The sequence below is a fragment of the Apis cerana genome, linkage group LG6 (assembly GCF_029169275.1).
Source record: "Apis cerana isolate GH-2021 linkage group LG6, AcerK_1.0, whole genome shotgun sequence".
NCBI lineage: Eukaryota > Metazoa > Arthropoda > Insecta > Hymenoptera > Apidae > Apis > Apis cerana.
Genome location: NC_083857.1, coordinates 3,760,127 through 3,773,730, shown reverse-complemented (window position 1 = coordinate 3,773,730; position 13,604 = coordinate 3,760,127). Strand labels below are relative to the sequence as shown.

The 13,604-nt window shown below is 31.9% G+C and overlaps 1 long non-coding RNA gene across 1 annotated transcript; it reads left to right on the top strand.

Annotated features, from left to right (window-relative positions):
- The first annotated feature begins 281 nt into the window (after positions 1-281).
- On the top strand, positions 282-1,644 carry LOC133666209 (uncharacterized). The gene is made up of 2 exons (XR_009830006.1): positions 282-438; positions 669-1,644. It is a non-coding gene; the product is annotated as an uncharacterized LOC133666209 (long non-coding RNA).
- The last annotated feature ends 11,960 nt before the right edge of the window (positions 1,645-13,604 follow it).

The following is a 13,604-nucleotide window of genomic DNA, read 5'->3' as shown; positions in this document are numbered from 1 at the left end:
CCTCGTGCTTCTTCAAGGCTATCCACTGCTAAATCCACGATAATTCGTTTAGAAAGAAGAAATGGTATAAATCGCGATAATAGGCCGAGTTCTACGATTCCCCCGAATGACGTGGAAATCATTGTCCACGTAGAGTTTTACCACGTTTTCCCTTCGTTTATTTTCCTTCTACGCATACATACACACACACACACACATTGACCCATTTGGCAAAGACTACCGCCATAGAGAATTCTGCATTAGCCAGCCACCGCGCGTTTTTACGTTAAGACTGACCTTATAGATCCAGTTGCTGGCGCGCTGCCTGAAACTTAGGGGTCGATCGACTGGCCGAAACATAGAATGGCCGTGAATGGTGACTTAATGCGAACGGTAGTTGAACCTGCTATAAAAAGACGTGTTTTGGTTAAACAGATTGAATTGAAATAAGTGTAAAGAGTAAGTAAGATATCCCATGTTAAAAAAATAATTTAAAAGTTATAGTTCATTAACAGGATATTTTAGTTACAATAATGGTAATTTATTTCATCATCTTTACGTTATATTATATTATTATGTATTAATATTACATAAATAACTCATGATCTGAATCTTGAAAAGTAAAAATTTAAGTAGAATAAATTTTCTGATTATTAAAATTTGAAATTTTGATTTAATTTTTTTAACAGTTCAATGCAATTAAAGATAATAATATCTTTAAGAAGAACGAAATTTATGAACAAATTTTATAAGAATCAAAGGAAACTATAATTCTGCCTGCAACAAGTATAAACCAGTCAAGATTTATATCCGAAAAAACTAGATCGATTTGTTGATCTATAAAAATTCAATTCCAACGTAGAGAAAAACGATTCAATGGAAACTTTGTTCCACGATCGAGTGACGTAAATGGAATGCGCGAAAAAATTTAATTTATCGAAGGCATTGTTTTCCATTACGTAAAAAGAAGGAACGGCAATATATCGTCGAAAAGAGTTCTTCAGGACACGGAGCAAGTTTTACAGATCACATCATTTAAAAGGAGACATTGTTTCACGAGCTAAAAAGCTGAAAGTGACCAGTCACCAAGAAAGTTGCTAGTCGATAAGAATTAGTAATGCGAACTGGCTAAATATGACTAGATACTTCTTATTGTTATAGTCAAGTAGATAAGAACAAAGGGCCGGCATTGCGAAAGGAAAAGGAGGAACGTTAATGGCCTTTCCAACGAGGAGAACTTGACAAATAGTGGTCGACGGCGATGAAAGAGCGGCTGCGTTTCGTTACACGGCCGCGTAACGAGTTCGGTCTTTCAGAGCGGGAAAAGGGTCGACCATAAAGAACCGAGGCGATGCGGAGGACAGCCTGGATCGGGAGCTTTTGTGACTACCTACTGCCTACGCGAGCCTAAGATATATCACGTGTCTGGAACAGTCGAGGGAAACGAGCGAGGGAAAATTTGAAAAACGCAATGTCCGAGGCCAGGATATAAATTAACATACACCAATGTGCCAGTTAACTTACATGTAGTCTGAATCTAGTAGAGTACTAGAACGCTGTGGATGACAGGCTGAATAAAGAGTACTAGAAGTATTGATATGTAATATGGAAATGAAATTGAATGAAATGGGAATAGAAATAAATTTCTTAGTTAACGATGCGTATAAATATCTGTATATGTCTTAAATATGTGTTAATGATTTTTAGATTAAATAATAATTAAGTAGATTGAAAAAATTTGAATGTTTTCGAGTCAAAATGAAGTATAAAATAATTCATAATGCAGCATTTGTAGTATATCTATATATTTCAAATTACTGGAAAAAGAAATGAATGGAATGAAAAGGGTAAAAAAAAAAAAAATTCGAAAAAGAATGTCGAGGTCCAAGAATAAATTAATATGTATGAAGTAGCAACATTAAAGACGTGAAGGATACAAATGACGATTAAATTCGTAACTCGATCGTTAATTTATTAAATGTGCCGTAGTTAATTGAAAATGAACGTAGACGGAGCATGAATGATAAAAAGAATAATTCGTGGATTAAGAAAATACGAGAGATAAAGAATGCGGAGGACAACTGGAATACATATCAGTACACTGTGTTCAGTTATGTGTTCAAGCACGTGTAAAACATGTAGCGATTAACTGGAAATGACTGTAGGTGGAATAGTGCAGTGGAAAGAAAAATTCGCGTGCATAATCCGTGCATGTATAATTGAATATGCAGAATTTAAGTGCGATAACCGTAAAACGTGTGATTATTTTTAAATTTTAAGCTAAATCTATGAATCGTTTGCCTTTATCTTTGCTGTATAAAAATCAATTTCAATTATTTCATTTATATACATAAAAATAATATTTAACTTTTTTTATTATATTTTGTTAATAAAAAAAAACATTTAAAATTAAAATATTCATAACATTAAAATTAAAATAATCAGTTTGAAAGTTTTTGCTAAATCATTATTCTTAAAAATTAAGTTATAAAAATTAAATTAAAGAATATAATTATAAGTATTAATTATTATTTAATTTAATTAACATATCTCAATTACAGCCAAAGATTCTTAATAATTTTTTAAAAAAAAACTTCAACGAAAATTTAAGAAGATATGTGATAAGAAAAACAAAATTGGAAACGAAGTATTACTGTCGCTTCCGCTTTAATCAAAAGTATCGACTGTAAACACGAAACGGAGATGCCATAAACCGCAAAGGCGGAGTTGAAAACCATCAACCCTAGCAAATTCAATTTCTCTCAAAGCTCGTAAAAACTTCCATTCCTAAAACCTACCATCTTCTCCCTACGATCTTCTTTCGAATACCTACCTTCATTGCTCTTCGGCGAAGAACAATCGTGAACATCTGTTCCAGAATTGCCAAAGAACGAAGTAGAAAAAGCAAGAAACGAGAAGAAAAGAAGAAAGAGAAAGGCGATTGCAATGGACACCTTCCGTTCTATCGGAGGGTGGAAGATTTGAGATATCGGATCGAAGGGAAAGCTGAAAATACGGGAAGGTCAAGTAGCAGCGAGTAGATACATTCGAGATAAAGGCGGCGGGCCGATGTCAAGGCTACCGTGAGACACGTCTCGATAGCGACGCGTGGAAAAATACGGTGCGGCTGGTAAATTGCGAAGCGAAACGTCTCGAGGCTTCCTTGATCGGCTGATATATCGGCGCTCGAAACGACGACGTGACTTCGAGGCGACGTCGGCGATCCTCTCCAAGCCGCCTCGAGGGGAACACCTTAAATGGTGCACACGCCTATGGTCCTTTGGTTCCACGCCGATTAATAGGCAATAAATAACGAGCATAAACGGTGTTATCTTATTAAGATACATCAACGTCCGGTATTTCCATTATCGTGCCGGCTTTTAATGTTCCGACGATGGAAAATGGAAACGGGGGAGGGGGTAAATACGTGTGCTTGGGGAACCTTAGAGGCCAGTTTCGTGTTTTATTAGAGGTACACCACTTATGGTATCGTGGCACACGATTCTGTGGCTTTGATCATGAGAACGGGGTTACTGAGATTACCGGTATGTACTTAGGTAATGTTTATGTTGAACAAAATGGATCGAATGCTTCGAAATGTAGGGGATATCGAGGGAGCAATTGCAGTATGGATGGAGAGAAGTGGGTGAAGAAGTGAAAGGAAACAGTAGGATACCTCTTGTGAAATATTATATATAGTTCGTCGTATATTAGTAATGAGATGGAAAGGTTAATGGTGCGTTATACGTGAATTTTTATATATCTAAAAAAAAAATGATGAATCAAATTTTTGTGTGAATAAAAATTCATTTTTATCAATGTATACAAATGTAATAAATAATTGTTTAATAATGTATTTATATTTATGTTAATTTATATTTATTTTTGTTAAAATTTTAAAATTATTTATAATCTTAAAATAAAATAAATAAAATATCATTCCAGAAAAAATATTATTGCTTTAGATAATTATAAAACCTTATTAAAAAGTCATTCATGTATTCTTCAAATCTGAATATTAAAAAATATTTAAATGTAGCCTATGGAATAATGCTATTTACAATTATTTTATATAATAAATAATATTTAAAAATTAAATACTATTTAATTAAATATTAAAACTAATAAAAACGATTAATTTTTATTTTTATAATTAAAAACATGCAGATATTTTTAGCAAAATTAACTTTAATTTTTCTTCAGACAGAAATATGATTATTTTCATAATATATTTAAATACATGTTATAATAATTTTATAATGTAAACACTTATTTAAAATGTTAAAATACTTTTACGATTGAATTACACGTGTATTCTTTGATTTTGAATAATCAAGCAAATTTATCACACGTCATTTTCGATATTCATTCGTTATGTCCAGGGGTGGTTTTTTTCAAACTCTTGCTTTTATCATATCTTTGCAAGTGACATGCATATCCATAAAGTAACTTTACTACGTATCTGCTTAAATATTTTGAACCAAGGCCAGTGCTCGATCAAAGCTGTAAAACTATGTCATGCCTTGGTAGTTGAAGCGTTTTCGCTCTTTTTTATCTTCATTTCGAAACTTTCTACCTAAAGGCATGACTTTCACATTCCCTAGGAAACAGTGATGCACAAATTTCGGCATTTTTTATTCCTTTCAGATATACTTGCACTTTGTTACGTTCAACAATAATTTTTATTTAATACAATTCTTCGAATTTTCGTATTTCTTAAATTTATTTTATAATCAAAACCGTTCTCTGATCATTAAAAGGTTAAGAACCTCTATGTTAACCTTTTATACAATATTGACATATATATGTTTAGTTAGAAAATGATTTCAAAAAATACACAGATATAATCATCATATATTATCTTTCAAACATTTTAAAGTATTTCAATATTCTCTATCTTACTTGATACTATTGAATGTATTTGAATGAAATATATTCGAAGGCTTGTCAATTTTTTTCTTCTAAAATATCACAATTTTTATACATAATTTTTATTCAACAAATTCAAATTCTCTTGAAATATCATTTTTATACTTTAAACGACACACAAAAACAAATTATCCTTCCCGTCTCTTAAGAGGTTAAAAAAAATTCAAGAACATCTTCTTTCTAACCTTCATTATTTCTAATATTATCAAAAACCAAAAATAAAACTCACGTAAATTTGATACTACATTTTACAAAATCTTACGAATCTTCTATTCACAATAAACTTACAATACATTCACAATAACTTTGAGATCAATAGACCCTTTATCAACCCCAATCTAATCGATATTAATAAAAGCAGAAACAGAATCCGAAATGTAAATCATGTAAATACCTTGACGTGTCTCTCCAATCTTTCCACCGGGTTTCCCGTCTGGATCTCCACCGCGGAATCTGTCCTCCACTGCCGACGCAGTGGATGTCGTGTACGGCCGTGGTTTTCGTGGCGGTAGAATGGATCCACCTGGGATCTTGATCGTGCGCCGTTTTCTAACCAAGAAGAAGCTCGTGGGACACGTCACCCTCGCAGACGGAGACACGTCCGGCTCGGCGACTTTTCATATCCTTTGACCGTGAATTTCCCTATGCAACGATCGCCGCGAATGAGCTCCGGATACGCGGCAGGGTCGTGGCTTTTGCACGCGGCTCGATCTTTTTTTAAAATTAATAGAAAGTGATACGGAAAAAAAAAATGTTGGGGTCAAATGACAGATGAAGGGTGCCGGGGGGGAAAAGAAAATTTAGACAAAGGATGGAGCGGCTCGCGGATGACCCGGGTGACGTTCACCGATTCTCGATTCAAGCTATCGATCGATCCTCGAGGGTGAGGCCTTACGTTCAGAACGGTGGTGGTGGCGCAACGATTTGAACGACGATCGATATCAAACCGTGAATCGATCGAGCGTTGCGAGACGAAAGAAAATTTGTCGCTCGTCGATACTCGAACCGTTGTCGAAGCGTTATATCGGACTTTATATCGCGCTTCGACTGAGCAATCGGGTTTTTTTTCTTTTTTCTTTTTTTTTTTTGTTCGAGCAACGTACTCTTGTGTCTTTTCAGACGATGCAGTTCATGGTTAGGTAATTTTTTTTTCGAATGAACGATAATCCCTGGTTATAATTTTAACACGATTTCCAGGCAATGATTGGATTGATTATTTAGGTTAGAATTTTATAAAAAAAATTGATTTTGACGTTGGAAAGTGTATCGTGAATAATGTAAATAATTATAGCAAATATGATGGACAAGAATTATTCAAGAATTATTCTTAACTTGATAAAGGACAATTTAAAGGGTTGAAGTTTATTATTAAATAGAATAGAAATTTTCATGTAACGAAGGTGAGTAGAAACTAAATATAACATGTATTTTTAAATGTGTGGTTAATCTTGATATATTGTACGCAATGTTTTGCAAAGAGCAAAAACATTTGTTTTTCATCAAGGAATGAAGTAGTAACCGAATATTTGTGTTACCAATTTTTACCCATCCGTATGTGAACGTTTCGTTTCCATCGAGTTTCACCGCAAAACATGATACGCTACACTAAAATCGATACCAGTAAAAAGTTCAAAAGAAAAAAAAAAAAGAAAAAAAAAGAACACGATATAGATCGAAGAAATCCTATAGCTACAAATTACTAACGAGAGCATATTCACACGAATTATTTCACAGTTTTGATAATAAATTGTAAATTTCATCGATTTTTTTTCTTTCCCTCGCTTGGACGGATATCGTTTGTCGCTTGTCGAAGACACGGTAAGGAATTTCGATACATCACACACAAAAAACGATTCTCTCGACTAAGAATGGGTTAACTTCTAGTCGACTATAATCTTTTCGCTCCTTCCTAAATTTTCCCATGCGCTCCCGTGACGTCACTGGATCGTGTCAGTAGGTCAGAACCTGATATGTGGTCGGTGTGCGAGGCTGTTTGTTCAATGTACTACTCGCAAATTGCATTATCCGAGTGAAACTTTGCCGAATTTTATACAATTATTCGTATGATGTTTGTTTCGAAGATATTATCGAAATACAAAAGCACACTCGAAGCTTTATAATATCTGGAAAATTAGTTCCGCTTCGAGAAAAAGGAAAATATTGATAGAATTGACAAGAATTATAAAAAAAATTATAATTATCCGAGAAGTCTTTTTATTCTTATACATTTTTTCTTTTGGAATAATTTAAAAATGAATTTCTGTTTCGTAAAAGAAGAAAATATAAGAAGACAAAATTAATGGAAATTGTAAAATATATTGTTTTTACAAAATTTTTAAATTCATGCTCTTGTAAGATTTTTGTAGCATTCTTTGTTCCTTACGAGCCATATTCTTTTTTACTCATTGTAAAAGAAACAATCGTTGAACAAAACAATTGAAAAGTTTAAATTTAAGGATGAACGGAATCTCAGTAGAGAATTGGCAGCACAATAAAGCAGTTTGAATGATAGTAATAGACGTCGCTCGATTCAGTGAAATTTCACTCAAAGCATCGCTGCAATGGAGACATTGTTCTTGTATCATTTGGTCATCCAGGAAGCAAAATGAATACTATCACAAGAAAAGAAACACCTAAAATACCATTACAAAAAAAGAATAGTTAATTAAGAAATTTTTTTCAAAAAATTTCTCAATTAACAATATAACAATTGATATTTTTATGTTAAAAATTAATAAAATATGTTTTTGACATATTTATAGAAAAATATCATAATTTGGATATTTGAAAACGAAAATAACAAATAATTAAAGAAATGTATAAATAGATAAATTAATATAAGAATATTGATATAACAGATAATAGCCACGTGGCGCTAATATCGCGTCACTGATCGTTGCAATGAAAATAATATTACTTATTTTTATTCTTTGTATCAAAGTATTTTTACTTTGTCTAATATTTATAAAACTTGTAGTGTACTCATCATGTAAATATGCATATAAACGTATATATAAACGTGCAAAAATACATGATATCCATCAAGAAGAATACACACGTTTTTGATATCACTCAACAGGATACGTTTGCTTATTTTTAAACATACTGAAACCCGTCTGCCGGACATCTTGCGTGTATTCACACGCGGCCGCTCATTAAAAATTGACTCGAGATTTTTTAAATATGTCCCGGCATAAAACATGGAAGAAAGCTGTACATACACGATGTCAGAGAGGAGCGCATCAACGCGATGTCGCTGATGTAATGCGCACGAAAAATTATATTCGTCCGATTAACCCCTTTTACGCATCGCCCTTGCCGAACGCAACGTTTTCTCCAAGATAAAGGTTAAAGTTTACCGAGTCTTTGCAACCTCGACAATTTACCGCGGTCATTAATTTCTTCCACAACATTACTCCCTTGTGCAAGACAAATTTTTCCATAGCCGTAATGTATGTCGTTGTGTATCCCGCGCGACGATGTTACCGCGCCTTTGATCACCGATTTTTCCGCTGCATTTTCTGCGATAAAGTCGGCTGAAGATCTCACGGAACAAGTTATCCCGCTGACAACATCGATTTTTCACAATACTACAGCGATCGTTGGATTTTTCCAAAAGGTGCGCGAGATGAACGAGATGAACAACAAATTATTCAAAAATAAGAGAATTGGTCGTAAATTATTCGAAATTGTGTTCTACACATGTACTATTACAACTGAGAAATGGAAAATGATAAAAGTGAAATCATTAGAGTGATATTATCTGATTTTTAAAATTTTCCAGTGTGAAATTATTATATGAGAATATGATCCAAAGTAGAGAATATTATTCAAATATTAATATTAAAATAAAATTTTTAAAACTTGTATTTTCTAATTAAAAAATTATTAAATTCGACTGTAACATAATTTGTTACATTTGTTATTGATACATAGATCAAGTATCGAAATTTCATTATTCAAAAATTATTAAAATCGAAAGATAAATAATATCAGAAATTTTTTACATTGAAATATAAATTTAAATAGGAATAAAAAAATATTTATCGATATTATTGTTGATTAAAGTAATATTCCAATGTCAAAATTGCTTTGTTAAAAATATATCTTGACGTGCAACGATTAATGATCATTTTTCATATTATTCGCTCGTATATTCTCGTAAAAATTTCATTGTGTTCGGATGAAGTATGGAACCGGTCGAGCTGTCAGAAGAAAAAATAAGCGGTGAAAGAAAATACATGCAAACGATGATTAATGAGTGAACATTCGATGACACGATAACGAAGCTTATCGTTCGATCTTTGCACTGACGAAAGAATGGCTTACAGATCGACTTTTGGCCTTGCCACGTGTTCTCTTAACGTTCTCGTACCATGCAGATTTCATTCATCTTGAGCACCGATTTCAGAATTAACGACATTATTACTCAGAGAATTTAAATATTGTATTTTATGAACGAAATGAGCGCAAGTTATGAATATTGGACAATTGTATTCTCATTTTGAAGATTACATATACAGATTATATATACTGAAAATATTTAAAATCATTTTAATTTCAAAAAATTATGTTTATTTGATTAAAAAAATATTTTTATTAATATATTAAAAATGTATGTTAAATTTTAAAATATTGGTTTATATAAGGATAGAAATATAATTTTATGTATGTATAAATCTATATATTTTCATTCAATAGAATAAAATTTAGATTTAAATCGTTTATACTAATATTATTATTTACTAAGGATTTATATTTTTAAAAATGTTAATAACACTTAACGAGCATTTTTTTATATTTTGATAGTATAACTTTTCCTAAAATCTAGTTTCATAAAAAAACTACATAATATTTATATGAATTATTTTATTTCAAATATAAATTTTGATTAAAGTATAGAACAAGAAAAAATATGATCAACCGGTTTTCATCTTCTATTAGTCGAATAATAAATCATGAAATATGTACTTTGTGTTCTATTCGTAACACTTTGAGGTGTCAACATAACTATAATTCAGATGTTTATCAGCGCTATTCTATCTCATCAAAACTTTCCCTTCCATTAATCTCACTTTATTGGACAATCAAAATATCCGAAAACATAATAAAACTCCATATTCATCAATCATAAAAACAGCTGGTAATTACTCTTAATAATCTCTTCGAATTGTTCAGTGAAAGTACCATGCTCGAATGCAGGTAGTCAAATTCATGGTATCGCTGTTACCTCGAAAATTCCTCTCGAAAACCTGCTCCCTCGAGAGGAGTGAACAGGCATCGATGATTACATCTTCCCAGGAAGTCGATTTGCATTGCAGATTCCAAGGAAAAAGGGGGTTCGATGCTGTTACTCGAAGAGGATCTTCACCGATCGACACAAATGGAAACGAAATGAAAATGTCGCACGGTTGAATATTACACTATCATGGTGATTTATCGCCTTGGATATGCTCCCGCATTTTGTGCCTCGTGCTCGTAATGGCCAATAACGCGACGATGATGCGCGCAATTATCTCGCTGTGAGCCGCTTCCGAAGACAAGTACTTGGCAAGGAACAAAAAAAGTGACAGACCTCGCTGTGATCGCACCACAACTGACCTTGGTGCAGTCGCAGTCGATGCAGAAATTGCACAGGAATCCCTTTCGCATGTGCACCTTCGAAATATTCGGTTAAATTGTAATACACCAGTCATCTACTACTGAATCGTTTGGCTTGAAACGAAACGATTTATTTTTGAGGAATAAGAAACGATCCATTCTTGTGTATGAAAATTCTTGTAGAATTATGAATATGAATATGAATGTAGATATGAATATGAAATATGGAAATTATCGTTGTGACATTATTTGATTCTAAATTTGTTAAGTAGTTTATAAGAAAAATATTTTGAAAAATTCTATCATTAAATTTCTACAATTATTTTACTTCTAAATTTGATTCTTCAAGTTTATTCAAGTATTTATTATTGCAATTTTAATTTTAAAATTTATTATATAGAATTTATTACATAGAGAAGATTTTTCATGAAGTATCTGCCCCATGTAGGGAATCACTTGAAACTCCTGTTATTGTAACAGTTTTAACGATTTTATTTGACCTTTAATCTCCCCAATAAGGATAAAACTTAAAGAGCAACTTAAACGAGATTGACTTAATAGGTTTACAATTAAGAAAGTTTCAACTCGTCTGAAAACTTTTCGACTTAATACTTCCAGGAACACATACCCGTGGTACGATATTAAAAAGTTTCGTTCTATTCTTCTTCTAAATCTAACCTCTTATAGCATATCACTTAACTTTAACCTTGGCAAAATTAAACATATAATGCGATAAATTATTCTCTTTTAAATTCAAATATTTCAGAGATATTTTTTATTTTTTAGAGATATAAAATTCCAATTCAGCGAAATTATCATATTATTCAATATTAAATATTTTTTTCCTTAAATTTTTCAATAATTCATAATATCATTCTTTCAAAGTATAAAATCGACACTGAACGATTCGTTGAAATATGCAGAATCCATACGAAACCCAATCTAATGAACGATAAAATATTTCTCGATATTCAATCGTTTTTCATTTCTAAATATAATTCTTTCAAAACTACGAGATTCGATAAAATTGCAAATTCGATACATCACGTTCGAGAATACTTCTCTCGTTATTTGTTGTATCCATCACACGGTTCCTTGGACACGAATTTTCGACAAGCAACATTCCGATCGTTACACGCGGTCAACGTAGCACCGACATTGAACCAGTGCAATGCTGCAATGCAGGTGGACCAGCCGGTGCAGCTGGAAGATGCGTAGGCAGTTGGAGGCTGAAGCCACTGTCTACCGCAAATCTCTCGCGGCTCCCGCAGATGTTATCTTTACCGCAAGATATCCAGCGATTCTATCTTCCTTTAACAACGCGATTGCGAGCCAACTCGCAAGAAATCATCTCGCTCACATGGAATAGGAGGAGACGAAGAAGAAGAAGAAGAAGAAGCGGGCTGGGCCGAGTGTCACCGGGACAACGAGAATATAGAGAGGCCCGAGGATAGAAGGAGAACACGTCGTTTCACAACCCTTTGTTCCGTGAATGCCGGATGCCCTTGCGTTCGAATATTTTTCTGGAACTGTGAATAATTCATTGTGACAAATGGAAACGGGTACACGACCGGTTCAGGCTGATCGTTTTGCTCGATTTTCTAATCCGCTTTTTCTAACGTATCAATTCGAGAGCTTTGTACCGTAACGGAGGATCGTAGGAGCACGTGTTCGATATTAATACTAGCTTATGCCCTCTTTGGACATGATTATTTAAAATTTATTCTGGTGGCAAATGTTTATGATAAGCTGATTGGATTTTTTCTCGATCGTAATTTAAATCACATTTATTTTTATTTGGAATAATGTTTAATAAATGATTGTTTAACAAATCATTATATGATTATTTCTAGAGTGATTTTTATACAAAAATTTTTATAATTTGAATAAGTACTAATTGTTTTTTTTATATTCTTCGTGTACTTATGAATTTGTTATGATGTTAAGCATAATTTCTTGACGAATCAGGAAACTTAATTACTTAAAGAATTTGAGCTAACTTAAGTTCGAATAAGTTTTATAGAGAAATTTTATTATATTAAATATTTTTTTTTATATATTATAAATGTAATATAAATGTAAAAAGTCTTGGAATTGTACAATTTTTTTTTAATTCATCATTAACAGAGTATAGATATAGATTTTATGAAGAAATTTTGTATATGTCTCTGATTTTATTATTGTATTTAAAATTTTTCTAATGACTCTATTTTATATTACTGTTATCTGAAAACATAATATTCTTTTGATATTACTATAATAAATTAAAATATTATTTAAATATTTTTTGTTATTGAATGATTATAAGATTATGTTTGCTCTTTTTGTCAAAATAATTCCTAGATATTATTTTATATTTAAATATTAACAATTATCGATAATTATTTATATCTTTATCTTAAGCATATATATTATACATAATTATATGTAGTGATTAAAAATAATAAAGATATTAATAAAGATATATGGGAAAAATATTTAATTATAAAACATTGCTTAGAGATTATTCTGAAATAAATAGATTCAATAATTTTCATGAAAATAATATGAATATAAATATATTATTGATTTACCTTTTATTTTAAATTTATAGAATATTAAAAAGAAAAATAGATACATAAAGTTCTGCTCCATTTAAAGCTTTAGAAATTTCAAATAATTAAAGAGAAAATATTGAAGAGAATTATACATATCTGTAAATTAGATAGAATAGATATATCCGTGGAAAATCTCGTAATAAAGTGAAATGAAATTGAATTCTTGAATTGAGGAATGAAACTGATTTTCCAAGAACGATCATGAATCACAGCAGTTTCGAGTAGTTTGTTTCTAATCTCTGATTTCAATTTCGTTGAAAGACAGATCGACATACAGTACTGTGGGTCTAATTTAAATCAAGTCTGAGAGAAAAGTTTGATCGATGGAATAAAGGTTTGATTGCGATCAGGCAACGATAGAGAAAGGACGATTTAACTACCTGCATTCACACTGTATTCTGTCGATAATCTGTTGCTCTTTTTTGTACAAACTTTAATTACAAGAATATCACGTTGAAGTTGTTCTTATCGAGATCGTCCATTTTTGGTTATGATGAT